The sequence below is a fragment of the Sus scrofa genome, chromosome 16 (assembly GCF_054392235.1).
Source record: "Sus scrofa isolate SSC_HxYL_T2T_F1_AM1 chromosome 16, Sscrofa_HxYL_maternal_Yorkshire_Landrace_v2.0, whole genome shotgun sequence".
Classification (NCBI taxonomy): Eukaryota; Metazoa; Chordata; class Mammalia; order Artiodactyla; family Suidae; genus Sus; species Sus scrofa.
Genome location: NC_139398.1, coordinates 32,324,393 through 32,347,915, shown reverse-complemented (window position 1 = coordinate 32,347,915; position 23,523 = coordinate 32,324,393). Strand labels below are relative to the sequence as shown.

Sequence of the window (23,523 nt, the reverse complement as noted above, 5' to 3'; positions counted from 1 at the left end):
GACTGTGCCCCTTCTGCAGCCTCTCCCAACCACACGCTGAGCTTAGCCATGGGAGCTGACCCTTCCAATAATGGAATGTAAGAGTCAACAGCCCACAAGGACCACCAGCTAGAACCCTGGGGGCAGGTGCTTAGGAGAGAGATTTTATCGGCCTGATACCAGCAGGCCAGAGACTCCCCTCTACATGCCAACCTGTTATTTTGCATGAGATTCTGCCGCTTCTGGTCAAGGAGCTTCTCAACAAGGAAAAGACGGGCCAGGTCTTTACCTCTAATTTCAGTGGGACTCTCTCCAGAGTCCACACTCAGATAAGTTCAAGTTCACGATGGCAGAGAGAACAGAGGAACGAACAAGCACTACAGGTGAAGGTGGAAGCACAAAGATACAACAGACCCATCTTTGCAAAGTAAGCAGCCAGTCCAAGATGCACAACTTCAAAGGCTTTAGCTGCAAACTGGGAACAGGACTCTTGAGCCCTCGCTCACACCCAAGGTCTTGAAGGGTCAGAGCACAGGGAGAATGGGGAGGATTTTCCTCTGCAGAGAACCAGGCAATGATTCCCTCCACATCGAATCAGCCTCATGAGAAGGGTCTTAGGACCACTTGGAGGATTGGACAGGTGTCTGATCCTTACCTGGAAAAATCTAAAAAGGTACAGAGAAGGTGGCCTATGCGGTGGAGACGGGAAAGGAGAAGCAGTGGTGCAGGCTGTGATCAGCCTGAATGCTGAGTTTATCTGAGCAGAGATGTACGTTTCCTGTAGACCAGACAGAGACGCTTCACAGGGGAGGGCAGGAAGCTGTCTTGGACCCCATCCCTCGGAGCAGGCTGCAGGGGGGGAGTGGGCGCTAGAAAGCGGGGGATTCCCAGAGAAGCAACAAAGCAGAGGTGAGTCCATCACCTCCATCAGGGACTCAGAGGGGTCCCCAGCCATGGTCTAGCCATGGAACAAGGAAAGGGAAGGATCTCCAGAGGCCTCCTGCACCGGTTTGCTAGGGCTGCCAGGACAAAGCATCACCATCTGGCTGCTTTGGCAACAGAAATTTACATCCTCATGGTTCTGGAGGAGAGACGACCAAGATCAGGCTAAGAGCAGGGTTGATTTTGATCTTTATCCTGAGGCCTCTCTCCCCGGCCGCAGATGGCTGTCCTCTCCCTTTGTTTGCACGTGGTCTTCCTCTGTATGCTTCTGTGTCCTGATGTCTTCTTATAAGGATACCATATACCCTTATTTACCTTAACTTCATCCTCAAAGGCCCTACTGACAAATACAGTCATATTCTGAGGACTGGGGCTAAGACTTCAACATACGAATTTTAGGAGGACAAAGTCCAGCCCAGAACACCCCCCAAAGGAGCCCAAGAGTGAGAATGAGATCAAAACATCTGTCAGGCCCAGAGAGCACTGCTCCACATCTCACCGTTCGTATGAACTTTCTTGTTCCTATTATGTGTCATCTCCCCGATCCTACCACCAGTTTCACCAACACAACCCTGGGGGAAGGACACAAACCAAGACAGAAGAAGATGGTGGGATAGCAGGAGAAAAGTGGGGAAAGAGAGAAAAGGAAAGATATTTTAAATCAAATTTAAAATTTCTATTTTTATTTGAAATCGGACATCCCAAGAACTAAATTTAAGAGTGTTTAGGGAGTTCCCATCATGGCACAGTGGAGAAAACCCGACTAGGAACCATGAGGTTGTGGGTTTGAGCCCTGGCCTCGTTCAGTGAGTTAAGGATCTGGCGTTGCTGTGAGCTGGAGCGTAGGCCGGCAGCTGCAGCTCCAATTAGACCCCTAGCCTGGGAAGCAGCAATTGAAATTGACTATAGAATTTTTTTGAGGGGGAGGTCTTTTTAGGGCCACACCTACGGCATATGGAGGTTCCCAGGCTAGGGGTCCAATTGGAGCTGTGGCTGCTGGCCTATACCACAGCTACAGCAATGTGGGATCCGAGCCGCATCTGCAACCTACACCACAGCTCACAGCAACGCCGGATCCTTAACCCACTGAGCGAAGCCAGGAACTGAACCCGAGTCCTCATGGATGCTAGTCGGGTTCGTTAACCACTGAGCCACGGCGGGAACTCCTAGAATTTTTTTTAAAGCTAAGAATAATTGCAAGTTATAGGTTTCATCCAGAGGCAAGACAGACTGACATCACTGCATAAATTTTAAAGAGTCAGTGGGACACAAACCAAAGCTGCTTTATGATTGCATCTTAGGTGCCTTATTTATTCAACAAACCAGATAAATGTAAAAAAGGCAGGAGTAAACAAACATGCAAATTACATCATGGGCTGGACGCTTTCATCTATGTCATCTCTCTCATGCATTAACTAAGGTGCAGGTTTGTTAAAAGACTGCCCAGATAATAAAGAAGGGGGGAACCTACAGAAGAGGGAAAAAGATGTAAGCAACAGTTTTATTCTGGCAATGAATCCTTTCTAAAATACGCTTAATATATCAAATCCTCCCACCCCTTAAAAACAACTACATTCTTTTAAAATCATAAATGCCACCAAACATTGTATCATAATAATCATGCAGTAAAACTCCTAAGAATCTCAATCTCCCTATGTTCACAACTTGCCTTTATCTAGGGGATGACATTTCTTTTGAGAAACAAATACATCATTCTTCTTTAAAAATGAAAACCGTGGAGTTCCCATCGTGGCGCAGTGGTTAACGAATCCGACTAGGAACCATGAGGTTGCAGGTTCGGTCCCTGCCCTTGCTCAGTGGGTTAGAGATCCGGCGTTGCCGTGAGCTGTGGTGTAGGTTGCAGACGCGGCTCGGATCCTGCGTTGCTGTGTCTCTGGCGTAGGCCAGTGGCTACAGCTCCGATTAGACCCCTAGCCTGGGAACCTCCATATGCCGCGGGAGCGGCCCAAAGAAATAGCAAAAAAAAAAAAAAGACAAAAAAAAAAAAAAAAAAAAAAAATGAAAACCGCCATCAACCAGGACCGACCTTGGTCCACGAATTGGTCACAGCCACCAGCACTGATATGAAACTGGCGGCGGCTCTGGTAATGCTCCTACCTGGGCTGTCAACTTTGCTACTCATGTGCTCTGATAAACCTACCAAAGAAAAGCCCCAAGGTTACTTCACGCCCTAAATCCATCCAATTTGAAAAGCAGGGGCTGAAGCAAAACAAGCTACCTCTGGAATAGAAAAATCACTCTAGGACTAAGAAACGCCATGTGGTTCTCCCTCACATTGAGGGTATTTTTAAGATGATCTCTTAAAATGCTGCTCTGGCATGTGTTTCCAAATCTTTGATGCCACTGTCAACAGCTTCCTCTAAACATACCACCATGTTCATCTCTCAAGCAAAAAGCTGCCCTGCACATACCTAGCAATCAACCCCAACCGGCAAGGCGTATGTATGTGCTCGGGGTCTTACTGTCTTCGTCTCAAGTCTATTCTTTGGCTTTCCTTCCTCTTAAAATCCAAAAGAATCCACCAAGTTTAAAACAACAGGGCCAACCCTCAAATGTTACTGATGAAAATTTAAAATGCGGAAAGCAAAAAAGTCACCGTGGCAAGCCACTGGGTAGTTTCTTAAGAAGTTAAATATAAATTTACCATTCAATCTGGCAATTCCACTCTTGCACATCTTGCCAGGAGAAATGAAAACACAAGGACACAGAAAGAGGTGTACATGAATGTTTACAGCAGCAGGATTCATAATCATGAAAAAGTGGGAACTACTGCAATATCCATCAACTAGGTAAACAGAACGCGGCATTTCCATACAGGAGACTACATGCTACTGAGCAGTAAAAAGGAAGTTAATACTGACACACTCGGCAACCCGCATGCGGTGCAAGACCATCGTGCTGAGGCCCAGACACAGAGACCACACACTGCAAGATGCCATGTGTAGGACATGTCTGGAACAAGCAAAATCACAGACAGGAAGTAGATTAGCAGTTGTCTAGCGCTGGGAATGATAACAGAAAGGGACTGCGAATGAGCATGAGAGCTCTTTGTGGGGAGAAGGAGATGTTTTACAACTCAATTGCGGGAGTTCCTGCTGTGGCACAACAGGACTGGCGACGTCTCGGCAGCGGCACCAGGACACAGGCTTGATCCTCAGCCTGGCACAGTGGGGCCTGGCACAGTGGGTAAAGGATCCGGCATTGCCACGGGTATACCTTAGATATAATCCTTGGCCTGGGAACTCCATGTGCCACAGGGTGCCCAAAAAAGGAAAAAAAAAATTCAGTTGTGATGATGATTCTACAACTTCATAAATTTACATAAAACTATTGGAACAATATCGCATACTTAAATGGGCAAATTTTGTGGAATGTAAACCATACCTTGATGAAGATGCTTTTAAAAAGATCAAGGAGGTCCATATGCAAAGTTGTTAGGTAATGAGAAACATCTTTAGAGTAAGAGGGTAGCTCCCTTGATGGCTTTATTCAATTCTTGGCTTTACTCTAGAAAGATGAAATCACCAACTGCTGGCTTACTGTGATGTCACTGGTTCTTTGACTTGGTTTTAAATGGGGTACCGTGGACTCTCCACATTCTGGAATGGAGGACATGTCACTTACGACGACCACAATGGTTCTGGTGGATCTTTACCCAGTCATCCAGGGCCTCGAATACTTTTCTGAACAAGGGATAATAAATACATTAATCACCTGGATTCTGTGAACTGTGATGCCCGAGGAGCAGGAGTGAGGATGGAGAGCATAGGAATTATTTCTGCTACCCCCAGCTACTTGGATGTCATTCGAACATGATGAATTCAAATCACCTGTTTTCATCTCCAGCCCAACAGAGAAGGGGCACCTGCTCACCCGAAGGCCCGTCTCTGCATTTTTCTCTCACATAACATGCCACCGGGCACACTGCTGACCTGGATGCTCAGTGCCCGGCCTCCTCTGACACCTGCATTCCTCTTCTTCTAGAAAACTGTCCCCCTACCTCCTCTTCCCCCCCACCACTCCAACCAGGGTATGTCTGACACTGTAGCCATTTGGAGAGATGGGACTGAGTCTTTAGCAAAGCTAGTCAGAGACACTCCCTGGGCTTTTGGGGGCTGGGGGAGGGGAGAAACAGGGTGAAAGGAATGAGGGTGTAGAAAAGGAAGGGAGTGGAAGAGGGAGAGGAAGGGAAGGGAAGACCTTCCTCTCGGGTGGGTGGAGAGGTGGAAAATGTGAGCCTGGCAGCTGCCCAAGACCCAGTCCTAGCCCAGTGCAGAGCCACTTTTGGGGAGGGAACCAGGGATGACCCTGAATCCAGAGATCCCAGAGGCCGACATCCTTTTAGCACAGGATTTGGTGTCCTAAGAGCCAAGGCACTTCTTCCTCCTACTCTAAGCTAGGGCAGGCTGAGTTTCCATCGCTTGCAATCTGCAAGTACTGACAAATCCTTGGTTGCCTTCTCACCTAGTCAATCGGGCTCAGGCTGTCACCGCAGATGCCACAGTAAAAGAGGGGCCTAGAACCTAAGCCGCACTGCTGAAGCTTGCATTTCTCTCCAATCTGCTCATTTCTGAAGTCACAAGCGAAATGCACTCTATGAACCTATAAAAGTGAAATACACACCCTCTAGAGCTGGGCTGAATACCAGGGGGTGACCAGCAAAGTCCCCTTCGAACCCACAGGTTAGGGGCGGGGGCGCATATCTATCATTCAGTTTGGCTATTAGCTGCTCCCTGCTCTGTTCTGCCCCAGGCAGTACACGCTCGCCCAGCACCACCTCCAAGCTCGCTTTTATTCACCATGAAAGACCCGGCCAGCAAGCACCACCTTCTGGGCTATTTCCATTCTGAAAGTATACACGGCCCTTTGGCTCTCCTACCAGGAGCCAGCCAACAAGGAAAACAACCAGCCGTAACTGGAAATGAAGAGCATTAGACTTTTCAAAGCCCTCAAAAAATAACAGCTGGGTCCTGGAGAGCCTCTGTGCTGCTGTTAAGGAAAACTTGGGGGTGGGTGGGGACCAGGAGAGAGGGGCAGACAGTGGGGGAAGCCACCCTGGAGTAGGGGGTGGAATGCTGGGGTACAGCTGGACCAGAAGACTTCAGGGCCCGAGGACAATTCTTGGAGCTGTTAATTCCTGACTATCACTGAACATACATGACTTGCAAACACGCTCTCATTCACCCTAAACTTATTTGACATGAGCCACCTGGAGGCGAAGCCCAACACAGTGGCTCAGTCATCAAGGCCACACTCCCCAAGGGCTATGCCAGCCTGGATTTGCCACACCACTGTCCTGGCAACGCTAATGGAAAAGCCTTTCAGATCCTTTCCCTTTAGAAGCCCCAGACGAACCCTCCTGCACTGCTGGTGGGAATGTAAACTGGTACAGCCACTATGGAGAACAGTTTGGAGATACCTTAGAAATCTATACATAGAACTGCCATATGACCCTGCAATCCCACTCTTGGGCATCTATCCGGACAAAGCTCTGCTTAAAAGAGACACATGCACCCGCATGTTCATTGCAGCACTATTCACAATAGCCAGGACATGGAAACAACCCAAATGTCCATCCACAGATGATTGGATTCGGAAGAGGTGGTATATATACACAATGGAATACTACTCAGCCATAAAAAAGGATGACATCATGCCATTTGCAGCAACATGGATGGAACTAGAGAATCTCATCCTGAGTGAAATGAGCCAGAAAGACAAAGACAAATACCATATGATATCACTTATAACTGGAATCTAATATCCAGCACAAATGAACATCTCCTCAGAAAAGAAAATCATGGACTTGGAGAAGAGACTTGTGGTTGCCTGAAGGGAGGGGGAGGGAGTGGGAGGGATCGGGAGCTTGGGCTTATCAGACACAACCTAAAATAGATTTACAAGGAGATCCTGCTGAATAGCATTGAGAACTATGTCTAGATACTCATGTTGCAACAGAAGAAAGGGTGGGGGAAAAAACTGTAACTGCAATGTATACATGTAAGGATAACCTGACCCCCTTGCTGTACAGTGGGAAAAAAAAAAAAAAAAAAAAAAAAAAAGCCCCAGACGGCTCCACGCTTATGCTATGTGAGGGAGTCCAGAACTGCCCGCCCAGTGAACACAAACTCCTGATGACTGAATTTGATATCCTGACCCTCCCATCTTTCAATTTTCAACCATGTTCTGTGTTTAGGGATAAGGAGAAACCAGCATTAACATAAAGGATGGGGAGGAGTTCCTGTTGTGGCTCAGCAGGATAAAGACTCCGACTGGTATCCATGAGGATGCGGGTTCAATCCCTGGCCTTGCTCAGTGGGTTAAAGGATCCAGTGTTGCTACGAGTTGCGGTGTTGGTTACAGACACAGCTTGGATCCGGAGTTGCTGTCGCTGTGCCAGCTGCGGCTCTGATTTGACCCCTACCCAGGGAACTGCCATATGCCATGAGTGTGACCCTAAAAGGCAAAGACAAAAACAAACCATGAAGGATGGGGAATGCTTCTATCAGCCATATGAAGATTTCAAACACACGCCCTCCCACCCCATGCCCCACACATATCCACAAACTCACATACCTTGCACCTGATCCTACAAGGGTTTACAGAGTAAAAATACCATGGCCACTTAAGAACTTGTAATTTAAGAGGAAAGAGAAACTAATGCTGTTTTACTAATCTACACTGAAAATCAACTACGGGCCAAATATACAGGTGATGTAAAAATATGGACCAATATGGACAATCCCTGCCTAGAAGAAAGAAAAAAAAAAAAGGTCCAAAGTTTCTTTTTGGCACAGTGGGTCCAGCATTGTCACTGTTGTGGCTCTGATTGCTACTGTGGCACAGGTTCGATCCCTGGCCCAAGAACTTCCGCATGTTGCAGGTGCAGCCAAAATCAAAAGGTCTACTTAGAGTGGCACCTGCATGAAAGCAGAGAGATACAGATTTATAAACCAAGAGCACAAACGTCCATTACACCATGTGTAATCAGTTTGCGATAAAGTTACTGAGCCACCATCCTTCTCTAAGGAAATGCTCAAAGCTAAGGGCAAAATCCCAGATAACTGGATAAAGACACAGAGAAGCTGAATCAAACATGCATCTCTTGAGGGCGTCCTAGGTGTCAGGCGGTTCTAGGGGTACAGGACCTTCAAAATGACTTATTACTTAGACCAGTGCTGTCCAATGCTGTAGTCATTAGCCACAGGTGGCCACTGAGCACCTGAAATGTGACTCATGCAAACCAACATGCACTGTACGTGGAAAATACACAACGGACTTCAAAGACTTACTATGAAAAAAGAATGTCAACTATATTATTGATTGAATACATGTCGACAGTATTTTAGATAGATTAGATAAAATAGATTATTAAAATTCATTTCATTTGCTCCATCTTCCATTTTGTGCCTACTAGAAACTTAGATGACTTACGGTGGCTTGTATTTGTGGCTCCTTTATATTCTATTAAGACAGAGGTGATTTAGATTTTTCCCTTCGGAGACTGATGACAGCACACAATTAGCAATAACAGCATCTTATTATTACTTACACGGCAGGCACAAAATAGAGCAAATAATGTGTACGTTACCATGTTTAACATTCGCTTTCTATCAAATCATAAAGCTTAGATCTAGGAAATCCTGCAAGTTGATAATATAACGGTTGAAAGTTAGTTTAAAAGATTCACCCTGCCACATAAAGAAGGAACGTTTCTGTTTCACTCAAGACACTACGTAAACGTCTATGGAAACTATTACTCTATTATATATGGTTCAGAAAACGTCTGTTTTTCTCTGTCAACAGTTGTACAAGTTTCTAAAGGACTCAACAGGGAATTACCTTCCCCATCACCTCATTCAAACTATCACCATCTTCACTTTAACTCTATGCCGAGATTATGACTGAACTAGGACAACTCGTCTTGTGGGACCGAAGAATTTGTTAACACAATTGGGAATGGGATTGGTCACAACTGAAGGAAATATGTCTTTACATTGTGCACATCACCCAGTGACATAAAGAAAGACTAATGATGGAGTAACACAGGGAAACCTGGCTCTGAACGACGCAGAAGAGTCATAGCAGACGTGTTTCAATGACATATGGAAAGCAACCTCTCTTTACTCCTAAAGATTCTAATGGCAGGTACCATCATACTGGCCAATCTATCAGCAGTTCTCTAAAGGTAGGTTGACACAGAACATAGCCACAACGGGAACTCCCAGGGTTGTTAAGTAGTCACAAACCCAACTAGCATCCATAAGAACACAGGTTTGATACCTGGCCCTACTCAGTGAGTAAAGGATCCAGCACTGCTGTGAGTCATGGTATAGGTCACAGATGCGGCTCAGATCTAGCATTGCTATGGCTGTGGCATAGGCTACAACTGCACAATTCAGCCCCTAGCCTGGGAACTTCCATATGCCTCACATGTCGCCCTAAACAGCAAAAAAAAAAAAAAAAAAAAAAAAAAAAAACATAAGCCATAGTAATAATAGCCACTATAGCTACCACTACTTACTTTGCAAAATTTTATGTTCCTTTGTAAAAATTTTTTTACTATTTGATTATAAATGAATATTATCTCAGTCAGTGCTCCTACCACTTCAAAATTAGATGCTATTGTTTTTATTCCCGTTTTCCAGACTGTGAAATTGTAGTTTACATGGCCAAAGTGACACAATTTATAAATGGAGGAGGCTGAACTCAAGTTCAGCTCCCAAGTCCCAAATACAACACTAGTTTTTTTTTGTTTGCTTTTCTTAATAACAAGAACAAAAAAGGCCTGGCCAACAGACCAATCTTCTTACAACTTAAAAAATTAGCTGCCTTTAAAGATGGAACAGTCCTCAGATCGACTCCTGGCACATACAGAGGAAGTCTGCATGAACCAATTTGAAAAGGGCATTCCTTCTGGCTGTGTGCCCGCACAACATTCCGGGGGAGGGTGGTTCTTTCAGTATTTTTACTCCTTTGTCCATTTAACATGTGCAGCATATACATAATGAAGAAAATCTAATGAACTACCAGTCAAAAGCAGAAAAAAATCCTCTTCCATATAGCTTTGCTAAAGATACCAAGTCAATAACAGAAAATGTCAAGATAATTACAGACAAGTGAAGTGGCTATTTTTATACTTAGCTGAGCTGGCAAACTACAGACTGGGGTGGAGGTTTCCAAGGTTGGGCCACAATATGGAAAAGCAGAACTTCTAGATACTTAGATGCTTCCCCATCATTAGGCCATTTCTACTCCTTAGGAAATTACTCTGGAGTTCCCGTTGTGGCTCAGCAGAAATGAATCTGACTAGTATCCATAAGGACCCAGGTTCAATCCCTGGCCTCGAGCAGTGGGTTAAGGAGCCAGCATTACCATGAGCTGTGGTGTAGGTCCCAGACGTAGCTCAGATATGGCACTGCTGTGTCTGTGGTGTAGGCTGGCAGCTGTAGCTCCGATTGGACCCCTAGCCTGGGAACCTCTATATGCCGTGGGTGCAGCCTTAAAAAGACAAAAAAAAAAAAAAAAGAAAAGAAAAAAAAAGAAATTATTCTAATGTGGTATATAATACCTCCGTCAAGCTATAAAAAAAAAAAAAAAAAATGAAATACTATGTCAGGGCAACTAAAAGTACCTATATCATAATAAAAACATATCCTAAAACAATCACCATCCAGACAGGAATGGGGGCAGGGATGCAGGTGAAATTTGTTCTGGAAGCCACACACAGAAGCACCCACTGCCAGCAGGCTGCCACCTCGGCCTGAATCAGATACCACCAGGATAGGGTGAGCTGCTATTCTTTGTTTCTTTTGCCACCGTGGATATAAACACACCCTTTCAAAGCAATGAGAATCAAACGCCGCTTTGTTCTAAGGGGTAAGCATTTAAAGTAATCTGGGGTTGTTTTAAAGGAGAAGAAGAAAAGCAAGCTTGTTGCCAAACAAGGCACAAACAGTAACAGAGCCATCAACAGATTGGCCAGGCGACAGGCCGGGACAGGAGTCATTCTGAGGAAATCGCTTTCTAGCTTTGAGAGAGTTTGGAGGAAAAGCAATAGAAAAAGGCAACAGACAGCACACCCGACATGGTCTAAAGTTGTGTAGCATAGAAGGAACCTCACTGCCAAGGAGCTGATCAAGATTGCTGACTAGATGGATACATAAGGCGAGTGGCAGAAATGAGTTTTTCCTTAAAACAAAGAACCCCAACAACTCCTAGGAGATCCTGGATGGTATAAAGATATTGGGTAATATCTATGCCTGTTATTTTCAAGTTTCTTCCAATTTAAATAAAGCTCACAGGACAGACATGTGGAACGTTTTTCCTCAAAAGAGAAAAATGGTACAGCCCACACCCCCTCCAAAAAAAAAATCAATAATTGTCTTTTTCTTTTCAGGGCCACGCCTGCGGCATATGGAAGTTTCTAGGCTAGGGGGTCAAATCAGAGCTACAGCTGCCAGCCTACACCACAGCCATAGCCACACTGGATCTGAGCTGTGTCTGTGACCTACATCACAGCTCATGGCAACCCCAGATCCTTAACCCACTGAGAGAGGCCAGGAATTGAACCCACATCCTCACAGACAGTATCAGCTCCTTAACTTGCTGAGCTACAACGGGAACTCAAGGATTTTTTTTTTTTTTTTTTAAACAAAGATTCAAGAAGGTTCTGGGCGCATTTGAAGCAACTTGCATCCGTGATGAATGTGGATTAGGTCCAAAATGAGATTCACTTGGGGAGAGAATAATAGGCTACTCACCACCCAGCCCTGCGTGAGGCCTTCTCGACATGGTACAATGTAGGGCCTCAGAGTGCATATGTTTGTGGCCCTTGAACAACAAAGGTTTGAACTGTGCAAGTCCACTTATATGCAGATATTTTTCAATAGATAATGGAAATTTTTTTGGAGATTTGCAACAATTTGAAAAAATCTCGCCAATGAACAGTGTAGCCTAGAAACATAACAAATTTTAAAGAGTATGTCATGAGTGCATAAAATATATTTAGATACTAGTCTATCCTTACATAAGGTAAATGATATTTAATATAAAATTAATGTGTTAACATTTTCTGTTTTGCAACATTGCTTTCAAAGAATTATATTACCGTATAGTAGGAAAGCCAAGAATTATATTACCATATAGTAGGCCTCTCACAAATGGAGAAACGGGAGTTCCCATCATGGCTCAGTGGTAATGAACCCGACTAGGACCCATGAGGATGTGGTTATGATCCCTGACCTCACTCAATAGGTTAAGGATCTGGCGTTGCCACGAGCTATGATGTAGGTGGCAGACGAGGCTTGGATCCTGCGTTGCTGTGGCTGTGGTGGAGGCCAGCAGCTGTAGCTCCAATTTGACCCCTAGCCCAGGAACTTCAATATTCCACGGGTGGGGCCCTAAAAAGCATAAATAAATAAATAAATTAATGGAGAAACTGCCTACTGGCCTATTATCACACTAAGTGGTTTTTAAAAATGTAACAATGGGAGTTCCCGTCGTGGCTCAGTGGTTAACGAATCCGACTAGGAACCATGAGGTTGCAGGTTCAATCTCTGGCCTTGCTCAGTGGGTTAAGGATCTGGCGTTGCTGTGAACCGTGGTGTGGGTCACAGACGTGGCTCCGATCCCACGTTGCTGTGGCTCTGGCGTAGGCTGGCAGCTACAGCTCCAATTGGACCCCTAGCCTGGGAGCCTCCAAATGCTGCAGTTGCAGCCCAAAAAAGCAAAAAAAAAAAAAAAAAATTAAAAATGTAACAATGTTTCCAGTACATTGGATGAATATGACCGTAATACTATGCCAGAAAAATTTTATAAAGATTCATTCAATACTCACAGGCTAGGCTATGATGAAACAATCACACTGCTGTGTCTTCGTTATTGTGACTCATTATACCTATAAATATGAATTTTTTTCACATCTTTTCCGTTTCTGATGTCTAGTGTTAGTAATACTATAACAGCTACAGTATTTTGAATCACAAGACAACAGTGATGCAGCAACTGACAGACAATTCATCTCAGAGGCAAGATAAACCTAGAGTATCAATACATACAGCACGGTACTATAAATGTATTTTCTTTTCCTTACACTAGTTTCTTAACATTCTTTTTTCTAACTTATTTCGTTGTAAGACTACAATATATAATACATATAACATTTAAAATGTGCAAATCAACTATTTATATTATCAGTGAGGCTTCCAGCCAACAGCAGGCTTATAGTAAAGTTCTGCAGGAGTCAAAAGTTATACATAGATTTTTTAGCTTCATGGTAGGGGGCGTCTCCCTAACCCCATAAGGAGCTTAGCCAAGGAAGAAAGAAAATACAACCCACAGTCCACGAACCTTCTGGCTCACACGTTCCCACACCCTCTGGGGTGGCTTGAAGAGGCCACTGTGAACAGGCTGCTTCTCCCAACAGGGAAAGGACTATAGGTCAAAATCATCTACTCCCTTTCATTTTTGCAGAGTGATCAATCACCAACAGGTCAACTCATGGGAGGAGACGGTCAAGTTATGTGAGCATTCTTGTCAAATTAAGAGGCTCAGCTGAAAAAGCTTGGCAGATTTGTTTGTGGGGGTCTCACGCAGCAGGATGCTAAGGGCCTTTTCACACCTTCCTGTGGCTGCTCAATGTCACAGGCCTCACCAGGGACTCCCCACCGGCCTCCAATACAGCTTGTCCTGGTCTATACCTCTTCTTCATTGATAACCATTCTAATGAGCTACATGGGAGACTCCCAAGGTCACTGTCTGCATCCAAAAGAAACAGCAAAGGACATGTAGAGCCCTGGGCCAAGAGCAGCCAAAATTATTGTTCATATCTGGCTCTGCCCCTCACTAACTGCGTCACTTTCCGAGGGGGTCATTTCTCTTCTCTAGACTCAATCTCAGCTGTAAAATGAGCTATCCCCACCACCCCAGTTCAACCTTGTGCTCCAGTGGAATAAAAGTGTGTTAGCCTTGGGGAAAACTCTAGGCTCCATCAAGGCAGGCACTGCTGTTGCTCCATGCATCTTCCATATATCACTCAATGATCCCACTGCCATGCACACAAGGACTCTGACACTGAAGAGATGATGGCCCACAACTCCAGAAGCTGCCAGCCTAGGAGCAAGGCGACTGGTGCAGAGAAGGTACTCGATTCAATTAAACCACTTTGTGGAAAGAGCCTGCACCAGTCGCCCTCTGTCACAGGCAGGTCCACATCCCTTTTGGCCCAGGTCCAGCACTAGATCAAGAAATACTGTCCCTGGGGTAAGGACCTCCAGACTCGTGCTTAGAACTCACCACATCTCTGAGAAGTAGTCATACTACAGGTTCACTTTTCATTACTCTAAACAGCATCTTGCTGCATCCAATAGAAACAGTCCTTAAAAATGGTCAGTGGTATGCAGACTGGTTGGTATAGCAACTAGTGACTGGTTTTCTGATTGAGGGTATAAAACCCACAATTATTACTTTTCACTCACATAGGAGAGAGGTCATCAGGTCTGGGGAACAGGAGCACATGAGAGAAGACAGATCTCCTGCCATTGTACTCTTGATCCTTATGAGATAAAAGGCAAACAGGTCCAGTGCAACAAGATTTTCTAGATACATTCAGTAGATCTTGAGTTAAGCTGGGCATTCCAAAGAGGTTCATAAATGTGCTTTTAACTCAGTGAGCTCTGTGAACTTCTTGAAATTGATAAAGATTACAAATGTATAGCATCATTGCATAACAGTGAATTTCACCCTAGGAAAAATGGTCCAACAACGGTATCTGATTTGCAAAAGTGTCCATCTGTGACTCAAAAAAAGTTGTTTTTCTTTTTTTTTTTTTGGCTTCTTAGGGCTGCTCTGGGGCATATAGAAGTTCCCAGGCTAGGGGCTGAATTGGAGCTGTAGCTGCCAGCCTACACTACAGCCACAGCAACACAAGACCTTAACCCACCGAGCGAGGCCAGGATCGAACCCACATCCTCATGGATACTAGTTAGGTTTGTTACCAGGAACTCCTCAAAAATATTTAACAACCAGAGCTCCCGTCATGGCTCAGTGGGTTGAGAACCTGACATAGTTTCCATAAGGACGAAGGTTCAATCCCTGGCCTTGCTCAGTGGGTTAAGGATCCAATGGTGCCGCAAGCTGTGACACAGGTCATAGAGGCAGCCGGGATCTGGTGCTGCTGTGCCAGAGTACAGCCGCTTCAGCTTCGATTTGACCCCTCGCCCAGGAACGTCCATATGCCTCGGGTGCTGCTTTAAAAAGAAAAAATGTTGAGAATCCCTGCTAGATGGCCTGGCTCTTGGAGAACACTTGACTCTGGGCTGCCCTACAGCAAAAGAAGCTGCTCAGCCTTTTATTCCCCATCAGTGAGCTCTGCCAGAGCTTTCTTTTCTGGCTGGGTTTCTGTCACTTCAGCTAGCCAAAGCAACCAGACAGATGCAGTGAAAGGGAAAAGCAGGAGACACTGCAGTGGCTCTTAATTGTAGAGTCATTTAGCTCTTTAAAAAGAAGGCATTCTGGATTAAGCAAACTCAATTCATCTAGAAAGCAAAGGAAAAAAAACCCTAGAAGGCCAATACTGCTCTTACCAACTGCAGTACCTCCCAGGGATAAGAAAAGCTGAACTGAGGTGTAAACAAGTAATGTAATAATTGTGAGGAAAACGGATACAATACAGGATGAATTGCTTGTGTTAGGTTACTTGATCAACTTTGGGGGGGGTCACTAAATATCAATTTAAGAAAAATGAAAATAAGAGACTGTGTATTTTCTTCCACCGCACAATAAACTTCTTGGACTACCCCCAACTTCTCACACCTGGATTCTGTTCATCTAGAGCAGGGATGAAATGTCATGAACCCCCAAAGGCCCCTTCCCTAGGGGTCATGGATTTAAGGCAAGACACTACATTTCCAGTGAACACCAACTACCAAAAGAACTAGACTTTCCTGGGACCCATTAGGTACTGTAGTTGGTAAGAGTGGGTGAAGCAGTGTGTCTTTTTTTTTTTTTTTTTTTTTTTTTTTTGGCTCTTTTAGGGCGTACCTGAAGCATGTGGAGGCTTCCAGGCTAGGGGTTGAATAGGAGCTACAGCTGCCAACCTATGCCACAGCCACATGGGATCCAAGCTGCATCTGCAAGTCACACCTCAGCTCACGGCAACACTGGATCCTTAACCCACTGAGGCCACAGATCGAACCAGCATCCTATGGACACTAGTTGGGTTCGTTACCACTGAGCCACAACGGGAACTCTTGAAGCACTGTGTCTTGACCCATCACACAAAACCAGGTGGTGAAGCAGTCAAGACACACAGCAAAGGAAGCTGCTTGGCCTTTTACTCCCCATCAGTGAACTCTGCCAGAGCTGTTGACCCAACTGGTAAGACTGGTGAAGCAGTCAAGACACACTGACTGCTCCAAAGGGTGGACAGGGCAGAAAGACGGTTCTTAACTATAGGTTAGAAAACCAAGGGTTAGAGAGGTCATGTGACTTGCCTGAGGGGAAAGGAAAACTACAACTTCTGAACTTCAACCTGCATTTTGCTAACTATCTCCACTCCTCTGCCTTTTGATTATGTTTAAATTCTCCTCTGGGAGTTCCCAGCGTGGCTCAGTGGTTAACGAATCCAACTAGGAACCATGAGGTGGCGGGTTCCATCCCTGGCCTCACTCAGCGGGTTAAGGATCTGGTGTTGCCGTGAGCTGTGGTGTAGGTGGCAGACCCAACTCCAACCTGGCATTGCTGTGGCTCTGGTGTAGGCTGGCGGCTACAGCTCCGATTAGACCCCTAGCCTGGGAACCTCCACATGTCACAGGTGCGGCCCTAGAAAATATAAAAAAGACCAAAAAAAAAAAAAAATTCTCCTCTGGGCTAGAGAAGTTTAGTATTAGTATCTGATGACCACCATGAAGGGCTTATATGACCCGGGATGGGGGTGGGGGTGAGTAGTTCAATGTTAACCACCAACTATGTGACAGACACTCTGCTGGACACCGAATAGAAAAGGGAAGAGTGAGTCATACTTCATTCAAAGAGAAAAATGTCTTGTTTGAAAACACAGGGTTAAGTCTGCAAAGTTACTTATTAAAATATTGACTAAATTTACTGAGACCCATTAGTGAGTCTAATGTTAAAGGCTAGAACAGTCTGTTCACTGTAGATGGCTGGAGTTGGGAAACTGACATTTGATTAAAAAAATCTTTCATTAAACCACCTGCGCTGTTCAGCTCACAGTTAGCAATAAAGAAATCTGGAGTTCCCGTCGTGGCTCAGTGGTTAATGAATCTGACTAGGAACCACGAGGTTGTGGGTTCAATCCCTGGCCTCGATCAGTGGGTTAAGGATCTGGCATTGCCGTGAGCTGTGGTGTGCATCACAGATGCGGCTCGGATCTGGCGTTGCTGTGCCTGTGGTGTAGGCCTGCAGTTGTATCTCTGATTCGACCCCTAGCCTGGGAACCTCCATATGGCATGGGTGTGGCCCTAAAAAAAAAAAAAAGAAAGAAATCTAAATCATTCAGCATCTTAAGGATTTTTTTTTTTTAAAAAGGATACCATCTGTATCATACACCTACATAAATAGTTAATGGAGGTAACAGTCTAGACTCCTTTTCCCTATCACCCACTTAAAATACACCCAAGAGGCCTTGGATATATTTAGCTTTGTTCTGTCAAGTCCTATACCCATCATTTCTCCTACATAGAGAAAATTCAGCTGACTTCTAGCAAAATAACACACAGTACTGACACCAAATGTTTCCGATACCCTAAGTGATGAATTTTAGAGTATGACTTGAAGTATTTCTGGGTATACTACTATATATATTGGTTGCTCCTGCTCTTCAGATTGAGATCACCATCCCCCCAACCACACACACACACAGACACACCCCTCATGATAAATGCACAAAGTCACAACAATGATGAGTAAACCCTCTGCAGCAATTTAGAGAAATACACTTTCTGTTCTTAGAAATTCAGTGGTTGGCATTAATCAAGACCACTGCCAGTCTATTTGGATCCTATCTGAAATGGAGAGTGAGCATCACTTGGTTCTGCACCTTCCCCATTCAAAATGTTGGAAAGCTAAGATACCAAGTAAGAGAGATGGGTGTGCTTCTGAACATCACGTTACTTACATTTTCCTCTGAATTCAGGCTCTGGCAAACATTGGCAGAAAAGCTGAAGACACAAGTGCCTTGTGGGGTAGATGGCACAGATTTAGAGTGCTTTGTTTATCAGAACGTGGGTTTTTATCCTGATGGAACCTGTAAACAGGGCATGGGGGGCACTCAATTACAGCTTGGGGAACAGCCAGCACCATTGAGGATATCCCATCTGTGCTACAAGAGACATTCTAAGTAGAAAATCACAACAGAAAGCATGAAATTCACGCATCCAATGCAACATGAGTAGTTACTATGGGTCAACACTGTTCTAGACATTAGGGATCCAACAGTAAACAAGAGACAAAACCCCCGTCTTCGATGGTGCGTATATTCTAGTAGGAACAGACTAATGATATAAATGAAGCTATAAATGTCTATCGAGTTAGAAGGTGATAGACAAGTGCCATGGAGGAAAATAAAGGAGAAAAGAGGAGCAGGCCACACCAGCAGAGGGTGGCTGGGGATGGTGGGCAGAGAAGGTGATGTCTGATTAAGGAGCTGAAGGGTTAAGGGGCTCAGCCCTGGAGACATCTCGGGGGAAGAGCCGTCCAAACAGCGGAAACAGTAAATGCACAACGGCTCTGAGGCAGGAGTATGCCTGGCAAGTTGAATGAATAACGAGGAAGCCAATGTGTTTAAACGCCTTCAACTGCTTCCAGATTAAGGGGTTACAATTGGGGGCAAAATGTCATGAACACAGCCATGTTTTCTCACACACTTAGAGCGGGAACATGCCTTTGAAAATGCTTACTCAAGCCCCTTATTCTTTCCAAGCTGGAAGAAATAAAGAAGAGAAGGCTGAGTGAGTAATCCAAGGCAGTTATGCTGCCAGCTAACCGGCCAAGAGAAAGCTTCAGCGCCAGTTATCTCAAACTCATCACCACACTTTTATCTCATGCTCCAACTTTACAAGAGATACTCTTATTTTTTTAATTGGGAAAAAAATGAAAGAATCCATCTAATATAATCTTAGAGCTAAAAATTGATCAATTTCACTTTTCATTCAACAAATAACCGAGAGAGACCCTACGCACACCCTTTTTGGTGAGGAATGAAAGAATAAATGCATCATTACTTAAGAGTGCCACTGCTCAGCAATCAATTGCACAACTGTGGAACAGAGAAACGACTGCAGGAGACACATCTCAGATGTTGACTGCAGCACTGTTACAGTTTTTTTTTGTTTTTTGTTTTTTTTTTTTTTTTTAAGTGTAAAAAGATCAACTATCCTCAGCAGAAAAGGTATGAACCGTGAAAACCTGGAAATACTCTAATTTTCTCTTGGAAGGAATGAGTATGCTATAGTTTACTCATACATAGAATTCTCACTAGCAGCTAAAGAAGATCTACATGTACCTCAAACACATACACATAATGACAAACTTAAAAATGCAAGTCATCTGGATGTAGAATTCTGCCACTTAGGTAAAATGTTAAATACACAAGCTAGCAGACGCTTTTTTTGTGGCTATGTAATACAGAAGGACCAAAACATGTTCTGGATACTTTGTATACGCACCTCCCATTAAAGATTACCTGAGGATGGAAACAGAGGCAGAGGGATGGATAAACTATTTCAATTGCAGTTTATTTTCAGTTGGGGGGGGAATATGAAGCAAATATGGAAAGATTAGCAACTTAAACATGAGAATGGAAAAAGTGGAAGTCTTACTATGTTCTCCTTATGTGTGTTTGAAATATTTGAGGGAAAAAAAAGAAAGGATAAAAGGAAGGGCGAGAGGGACAAACAGACAAAGCTCTTCCATCACATTCCAGTAACTCCAAGGTCAAGTCTCCCTAACTTCCAAAGCTCAGTATCTTCACCTTTAGAACATGAGTGACACTAGGTGTGCCTGCCTCAAAGAGGCCATGGAAGTGACAGTCCAGAGACAGAACCATTGTCAGATACACTACTAGCAGACGGGGGGCACTACATCATGCTCCCATTCAATCAATCTCCAGGAACCAGCATCCATTCTTTTCATTCAATTTCACAGATAACAGCAACAAGATCTTTCAACAGGGTTATAACTCCCACCACCCCACCAAAAGAAAGCCATAGAACAAATTTAAGGCATGCAAATGATACCGTAAATTCATTAATGAAGCACCTCAATGAATGGATACAGCTCAAAATGGGACCACCTGTCCCAATTGAAGTTGTGCAGGCACTGGTCAAAAATTACAACAACTGGATAAATTTCCTCACATAAAATCTATTGCCTTACAAGTCCAACGGGGGGGGGGGGAATATGACACTGGTTAAGCATCACTAAGAAACATGATGAGACTACACCCATCAGTAATAAAATTCCCAGCCACACCTGTAAACAGGACTCTTCAGGCTGGGGTCAGAGCAATCAAAATGCAGCCTCCCTGTGATGTACTCTTCTCCAACTTTGTTCAAACCTTAGAGGTGAGACTCTAATGGCTAAGATGAGCTTCTGTCTTACTGATCCATAAAGGCAATTCCTCCCTCTGCCAGGCCCTGCAGGTCTTGAGATCACATTCTCCAGAGAACTGGCAATGGTCCCATCATCCCAGGGCGCTTAGTAGTCTCCTCCCTTGGAAGGAAAACAAAGACCAAACTAAATCACCTGTGACCCTGCGGCCAAAGGAACCCGCGAGGTCCAGGTGAGCGGCCTTGAGTCCGCAGATTTGCCCCAGTCGTTGGAAACAAAGTTTCCCTGAGCTGGGCTCCTTGGAGAAGCGCAAGCTTGGCTATACAGCCCAGGTGCTGCGAGGTCACTTGCAACGTCTCCACTTTACCGTGGGCTCCGTCTGCCTGGATGGAGTCTGTCTGCAGCCTCTCCCGGCTCTGAGCCTACCCCTTTTCACAAAAGCGGGGTACGAGGTCCAAACGCAAAGGAAAGCGTCAGCTAGGGGTTAGCAGATGAACTCTGCAAACTGCAGAAACTAAACAACAGACACAAAAACCTGCCCAAGCCAGCATTGAAGAGAGGGTGGGTTAGGGAGGGTACCCACCCTGCAGAGCAGAGGGTGGAGTGGATGGCGGGCGGGAGCCCTTCTCTCGGCTCCACATCCTCCCTCCTCCCCAAGTCCCAGCTACTCGGAGTCGGCCCGAACTCCAGCATCTTTCCTCCCAGCCCTTCTCGGAGCTGCGCTAGGGAAAAGGACAAGAAGAACCGGGAGCGGGGGTCAGTCCCGCGCCCGGAGCGGCGTCGCCTGCACCCTTGCACCAGCTGAGGGCTCCTGAAGTCAGAAAAGGAACAATAGCGGACCCTCGGCCGCCCCAGCCCGCCGAGTCTCCCGCTCGCGCCTTCCTCCCCACCTCCTCCAAGTTCAGCGCGGAGGCGCGTCGAGTCCAGAAGCGGGGACCCGGGGGAGCCAGGCGCCGGACCGGCCAGGCAGGTGGGACAGGGAGCTGACTGGGCGCAGCCAGAACGCCCTGCCGGGGGCTGGTCATTCATTCCCACCGCGCTCCCTCCGCAACCACCCTTGCCCCAGCCGGCCTACGAGTCGCGGGGGCCGGTAGGAGAGGACCCCTCTCCCAACTTGGCTCGTCCTCCCTCTCTACTCTGACCCCCCACCATCCTCCTCTTCCTCTGTTTCTCAATCTGTCCTCGGCAGACAGTTGGCGGCCGGCGGGGACAAGAGAGCGGTGACGGGACCCTCGCAGCCACCCCGCCAAGCCCCTCTGCCCGGCGCGCCGTCCGCGCCTCCTCGCCGCCTCCCTCATCCGAGTCCCAGACACAAAGGCGGGGACCGTAGCCGAGGACCCCGCTCCCGGGAGCTTCCCAACTCTCAGCGCCGCGAACTCACCCCATCGAGACGGCGGCGGCTCCCGGGCCCCGCTGGCTGCGCCACCCCGCCCGCCGCTTCCCCAGGAAAACGCGGCCGCCGGGCTCGCTTCCTGCTCGGCTTCCTGCGCCTCGGTCCCTCCTCCTCCTCCCCCGCTGCGGGGGTCAGTGGGCGCCGCGGCTCCCGGGCTGGGCCGGCGGGGCGGGGGCAGCGGCAGCACCACCACGTGGCCGCCCGGCGCCGGCCCCCGCCGACCCGGATCCCGCGGGAGCGGGGAGGGAGGTGCTAACCATTCCCCTCCCCTTCCCCCCCGCGCGGCCCCAAATTCCGCGAGTCAGGTGATCCGGCCCCGCGCTCCGGCCGGGACCTGCTGGAGGTGCTCCCGCCCGGCGGCCGCCCCCTCCTCAGGCCCGCGCGCCGTGGCGTCCGCGGCTTGCTTTCAGTTTTCCCCAGATCGTGGGACCCTCCCCCGTGGATCTGTTTGAGCCTCATCACCTGAAGTTAATGGAAACCACCGGGTTTAAGACGGATGAGATCCTGAATAGTCTTCCTTTCTGGCTAATGTCCAAAGTCGTTTGTGGTCGTGGGGGTGTTTTAAAGTCACTCATCCGAGCTCCTTTAAGTTGGTTGTTTTCTCCAAAATTCTTGAACAGAAAGTAAACTAGAATACGCTCATATTCTCTGGACTGAACCAGTTGGTTGGAGTGACTGTTCCAAACACTCCTCAGGTGGCAGGAGAAGACTCCCAGCGTTGTGTTGCCCAGGCGCTGGGAAGGAGAAACCGACAGCCTGAACTGAGCGACACCTCTGGGAATGCCCGCCCTGAGAGGTCTGGGATGCAAAGGGGGCTGGCCACACACACACACACCTCCAGAGTTTCTTCTTTACACACACACACACACACACACATACACACACACGCCCCTCGAGAGTTTCTTTACACACACACATCCCTCGAGAGTTTCTTCTTTCCCCAGCTGCTGAGCCTGGCGTTTGAATGGTGACAGACTCCTCCTTTAATTCCAGGGATTGCAAACCTCTCTACCTCTCACTTAATTTGGATCAGCTTTGCCACTCATTGGTCAAGCTAACCAGCTATGGCTTAAAAAGTCTTTTTTCTCCAAAACCCCTGTGCTTTCCCTGTTAACTCTACATCCTTTGCTGAGGGCAGACAGCTTTCTTGAATAAATAAGCAGTATGAGACCTTTTCTGGTGAGATCCACTCTAAATCAATTGAACTTCTTTAAAAAAGCAATTCCAACAAAAATGAAATTCTCCTTGCCAGAGGTCAATTTACAATGTCTCGGCCAGATCTTTAGGACTTGGAGACAGACGTTATCTGTACCCCCTCATCACCCACCCACCACCAAGCCAAGGGGACAGCCTGTCTTAGCTTTAACAGGTGACTTAGCAGAGAGCAGAAGGTGTGTGACTAGTTGCATGGCCTTCCCTTTCTAAATCATAGGTCAGAGGTTCTTTAAAGAAGTGATGAACAGTCGATTTAAAGCAAGATGTACACTCTTCCTTTCATCTCTCTCAAATAAAATCACCCTCTAAAAGACATGTGAACTGGTAAACTTCTTTTTGGTTTAATGCTGGCAGTGTCCACAATACAGATTTTCACTGCGGTTCACATGAATGGTGTACTGTGG

The 23,523-nt window shown here is 46.2% G+C and overlaps 1 protein-coding gene across 23 annotated transcripts in view; it reads right to left on the bottom strand.

Moving 5' to 3' along the window:
* Positions 1 to 23,106, bottom strand: part of RAI14 (retinoic acid induced 14) — a 169,451-nt gene extending 146,345 nt beyond the window's left edge. For 4 of the 23 annotated variants that reach the window (XM_085001486.1, XM_085001499.1, XM_085001478.1 and 1 more), the window contains exons 1-2: positions 21,893 to 22,040; positions 20,563 to 20,673 (exon numbers count right to left, since the gene is read on the bottom strand). The gene's annotated coding sequence lies outside the window, so the exon portion shown is untranslated. 23 annotated transcript variants of the gene reach the window in all.
* Between the last annotated feature and the right edge of the window lie 417 nt (positions 23,107 to 23,523).